The sequence below is a fragment of the Schistocerca piceifrons genome, unplaced genomic scaffold (assembly GCF_021461385.2).
Source record: "Schistocerca piceifrons isolate TAMUIC-IGC-003096 unplaced genomic scaffold, iqSchPice1.1 HiC_scaffold_936, whole genome shotgun sequence".
NCBI classification, from domain to species: domain Eukaryota; kingdom Metazoa; phylum Arthropoda; class Insecta; order Orthoptera; family Acrididae; genus Schistocerca; species Schistocerca piceifrons.
In genome coordinates, this window is record NW_025729208.1 from 5,631,678 (window position 1) to 5,636,677 (window position 5,000).

The 5,000-nt window shown below is 53.7% G+C and overlaps 1 non-coding gene across 1 annotated transcript in view; it reads left to right on the forward strand.

Annotated features, from left to right (window-relative positions):
* Nucleotides 1-4,211: 4,211 nt before the first annotated feature.
* LOC124771372 overlaps nucleotides 4,212-5,000 on the forward strand; it is a 1,909-nt gene continuing 1,120 nt past the window's right edge. The window contains exon 1 of the ribosomal RNA XR_007013386.1: nucleotides 4,212-5,000. This exon is cut by the window's right edge and continues 1,120 nt beyond it. This is a non-coding gene — a ribosomal RNA (small subunit ribosomal RNA).

Consider the following 5,000-nt stretch of genomic DNA (forward strand, 5'->3'; position numbering starts at 1 on the left):
GCGACACCACATGCAATACCGCCATCTATGCGCATCGGACAACACTACGTCCGCACCACAAAACATACCGCCATCTGTAGGTCTCCCGCAACATGACCTCCTCCAACGACGATACCGCCATCTATGCGACGCCAAGCCGATTAAGACAGCGATGGCGCCACAGTTGCCCGCCTTTCGACGCCACCCACAAAGCCTGCAGCCTCTGTCGACCATAGCACCCAATCTCCAGTGGCTCTGCCGCACGAAGCCGTGGACCGGCAATGACTCCACCCGCACCCGTTCGTGCACCACCCCAACCGCCACACGCGCACCTCCAGCGGATGAACGGCGGAAGTTTCCCGCACTCGTAAAGTGCAATCCACCCCTATAACTTGCGTTTCATGAAGAGTTATTTCCAATATGCGACATTCCCGCTGTCCCTATACATGAGCCGCGACCTGTACCACTTACGAGCGAGAGACGCGATCGCGTTGCTCACTGTACGGCGTCCGATACCGAGCCATCAGCATGTCGGTCCCCATGCGCGTTGCACTCGCACTCGCAGTCGCAAAAACGTGGGGCAAATATATTACGCGGAAGAGCTATAACAGACCGAGCCCCACTGCATGGGGGGAGTCTTTGTCACTAATGTACACAGATGGAACATTTTGGACTGGAACCAGATTACCCGTACACACGGCGCTGATTAGTAATCAATGCAGAGCCATCAAACTACAGCAAATATACACAACTGTCCGTATACATGCTGAAAAGAGTCTGCCCACAATGGGAACCACACGTCAGCCAGACACCTCTGATCACGCACCACTCTCTGCTTCTAACAGGCGCACATACAATATGTAAGCACCAGCATGGAACAACATCCAGTGCATCTTCTCCGCCACATTACACAATCCACACTATCACAACCAGACCAGGAGGTCCATGCGGAAAATACAATATCCCAGCCTTTCGACATCCACCATTGCGCAGACCAGGCACCAACACCCACACATGTCCTATACAACGGTGCACCCAACATCACAATAGTACCTCCTGTCACAGCGCACAAACAATGACATGAGTCAAAGACACAGGTCTCACACAAGCATAGAATTGGAGCGCCGCCTCTAATAAGCCAAAGGTGCATCCTGACGTGACAAATCTGATCATGTCACAAGCATTCACTTACTATAATCACTATCAACGAACCTGCCGCCCCCGCCCCCCCCCCCCTACACCTTTCCTTACAACAACGTGTAACCTAACCTAACCTAACCTAACCTATGTTGTACCTTAACCTAACCTATGTTGTACCTTAACCTAACCTATGTTGTACCTTAACCTAACCTATGTTGTACCTTAACCTAACCTATGTTGTACCTTAACCTAACCTATGTTGTACCTTAACCTAACCTATGTTGTACCTTAACCTAACCTATGTTGTACCTTAACCTAACCTATGTTGTACCTTAACCTAACCTATGTTGTACCTTAACCTAACCTATGTTGTACCTTAACCTAACCTATGTTGTACCTTAACCTAACCTATGTTGTACCTTAACCTAACCCATGTTGTACCTTAACCTAACCCATGTTGTACCTTAACCTAACCCATGTTGTACCTTAACCTAACCCATGTTGTACCTTAACCTAACCCATGTTGTACCTTAACCTAACCCATGTTGTACCTTAACCTAACCCATGTTGTACCTTAACCTAACCCATGTTGTACCTTAACCTAACCCATGTTGTACCTTAACCTAACCCATGTTGTGCCTTAACCTAACCCATGTTGTGCCTTAACCTAACCCATGTTGTGCCTTAACCTAACCCATGTTGTGCCTTAACCTAACCCATGTTGTGCCTTAACCTAACCCATGTTGTGCCTTAACCTAACCCACGTTGTGCCTTAACCTAACCCACGTTGTGCCTTAACCTAACCCACGTTGTGCCTTAACCTAACCCATGTTGTGCCTTAACCTAACCCATGTTGTGCCTTAACCTAACCCATGTTGTGCCTTAACCTAACCCATGTTGTGCCTTAACCTAACCCATGTTGTGCCTTAACCTAACCCATGTTGTGCCTTAACCTAACCCACGTTGTGCCTTAACCTAACCCACGTTGTGCCTTAACCTAACCCACGTTGTGCCTTAACCTAACCCATGTTGTGCCTTAACCTAACCCATGTTGTGCCTTAACCTAACCCATGTTGTGCCTTAACCTAACCCACGTTGTGCCTTAACCTAACCCACGTTGTGCCTTAACCTAACCCACGTTGTGCCTTAACCTAACCCACGTTGTGCCTTAACCTAACCCACGTTGTGCCTTAACCTAACCCACGTTGTGCCTTAACCTAACCCACGTTGTCCCCTAAAGTAACCCACGTTGTCCCCTAACGTAACCCACGTTGTCCCCTAACGTAACCCATGTTGTCGCCTAAACCTGCTCTGTAATTGTTATACGACTCGTTCAATTAGTGTAGTGTTGCCCACCCGCAACCCTCGCAATATAGTTCGCTACTCGCACTGCCCGCTCCCCTGTGTATCGCTTCATGTTAAACACCTTGCAAGTCTTGCTGACTTTCCACATGCTCCTGCTGTACACTGTAATGTGGATGGCAGCAGGACGTACATGCCGCCCCTCCCCACGTCCCCACCTTGCCCCCCTGCCTTCGCAAGCTGGTTGGTGAGAAGTTTGCATGTTCAATGCCCTTCGCATGCGACGTACTCAGGCTACGTTGTGGTGCGGCCTGTGTCAACCGTCCGCTAATGTCGTACGCGTAAACCACAATCTGTACTGCACATTCGTCCTTATGTACCGAATGATACATCGTGGCACATGTGTGACCGTACAACGACTGCGCCCAAAAACGGCGGACCATACAGTGCAAATATTGTGCACGCAGCTACGTGTCGTCTCCCTATGAGAGCTGGATTGCAGTGTGGTACGCCATAGAGACGTGTGGGAGGAACGGACGCCGTGGATGGCGATCAGCATGAGCTGTCTGTTGATGTATTCGGACCTAGTCGTCTCTCCTCACACACCGTGATGGCATGGTGCACCGCGTTCCATATCTGCGACATGCTACAGAGGCCGGTTGACAGTCGTTCGAGCAATGGACATCGCATACGTACGGGGGCCACCTTCCACGTATTGTCTAGGCGTGCACATTTTGTTGCGTGTATGTGGGCAGACGTAGTGTGGCGTGACACCTGACACAGGCATGCAATAATCGTTGAAGTTGCAAATGGCGATGGACGCCTGCGTTTTCTGGTGAAGTTACGCAAATGAACAAATGGTAACCTGTTGTGGTGCGGTTGTTCTCGCTAGGGGTGAATCGGTGATGGCGACGATAGGTTGAGGTACGAACCGGTTGTTCCAGCGATACCCACCATGCCGACGAAACTGAACGCCATCTGGGTGTGAAGCGATACGCGGCGGTGGCTGGGTGGGACCGTCCCCGGCCGGTGAGGGGGCGCCTCCCGGCGTGCTGGCCGCGCGGTGCGTGGGCGCACGCGCTACAGCCGGCTGGTGGGGGCGGCCAGTGGCAGGCGCGCCGGCCGACGGACGCGGCAGGCGTCGCAGCTGCGCGCCGGCGCACCCTGCGCGCGGCGCCGTGCGGCCAAAGTAGGTCCTCGCGGGCCCGGTGCGAAGCGCGGTGGACATCTTCAGTGTGCTGGTCCGATTGAGGACTGTGTGCGTTGAGGATGCGCCGCCGCCCGGCGCTCGGCGCCGCGACGCCGTCTGCTGCTCGGTCGCCCCAGCGGTTCTCGCTGGTGGTTTGTATCGCAGCTGTGCGGATGTGTTGGCGCGTGCGCTGTGCTGGGAGAGTTCGCTTCGGCACCCAAGTGGGGCTTTTGTCCTTCTGTGGCGCTGGCGTTGGAGCTGCCGGTCACCGTAGGTGGCGCGTGTTGTCTCCCGCCGGCAATGCCACGACAGCACGCTCCCGGGCCTCTGTCGGCAGCGGCAAGCTCAGTTGGGAGCACGGGTGGTCGCACCGAAAGCGTCTACTCGCCTAACTCCGGGCGATTGCGCCTCTCTCGAACCCGACCAAGTACTTGGGACGGCGCTGCGCGCCGCCGGGACCTGAGAGGGTTTCGAGGTGTATTGTGCAGGGGAGCTCAGCCTCCTCCTGTTTGCAGAATGATTGAGCGGACGCTTGCGTGTTCGCGCGGGCCCCCGGGACACACTCCCGGGCGGCCGGCTGCTCAGCTCTAGTTGACGCAGCTCCCTGGTTGATCCTGCCAGTAGTCATATGCTTGTCTCAAAGATTAAGCCATGCATGTCTCAGTACAAGCCGCATTAAGGTGAAACCGCGAATGGCTCATTAAATCAGTTATGGTTCCTTAGATCGTACCCACGTTACTTGGATAACTGTGGTAATTCTAGAGCTAATACATGCAAACAGAGTCCCGACCAGAGATGGAAGGGACGCTTTTATTAGATCAAAACCAATCGGTCGGCTCGTCCGGTCCGTTTGCCTTGGTGACTCTGAATAACTTTGGGCTGATCGCACGGTCCTCGTACCGGCGACGCATCTTTCAAATGTCTGCCTTATCAACTGTCGATGGTAGGTTCTGCGCCTACCATGGTTGTAACGGGTAACGGGGAATCAGGGTTCGATTCCGGAGAGGGAGCCTGAGAAACGGCTACCACATCCAAGGAAGGCAGCAGGCGCGCAAATTACCCACTCCCGGCACGGGGAGGTAGTGACGAAAAATAACGATACGGGACTCATCCGAGGCCCCGTAATCGGAATGAGTACACTTTAAATCCTTTAACGAGTATCTATTGGAGGGCAAGTCTGGTGCCAGCAGCCGCGGTAATTCCAGCTCCAATAGCGTATATTAAAGTTGTTGCGGTTAAAAAGCTCGTAGTTGGATTTGTGTCCCACGCTGTTGGTTCACCGCCCGTCGGTGTTTAACTGGCATGTATCGTGGGACGTCCTGCCGGTGGGGCGAGCCGAAGGCGTGCGACCGCCTCGTGCGTGCTCGTGCGTCCCGAGGCGGACCCCGTT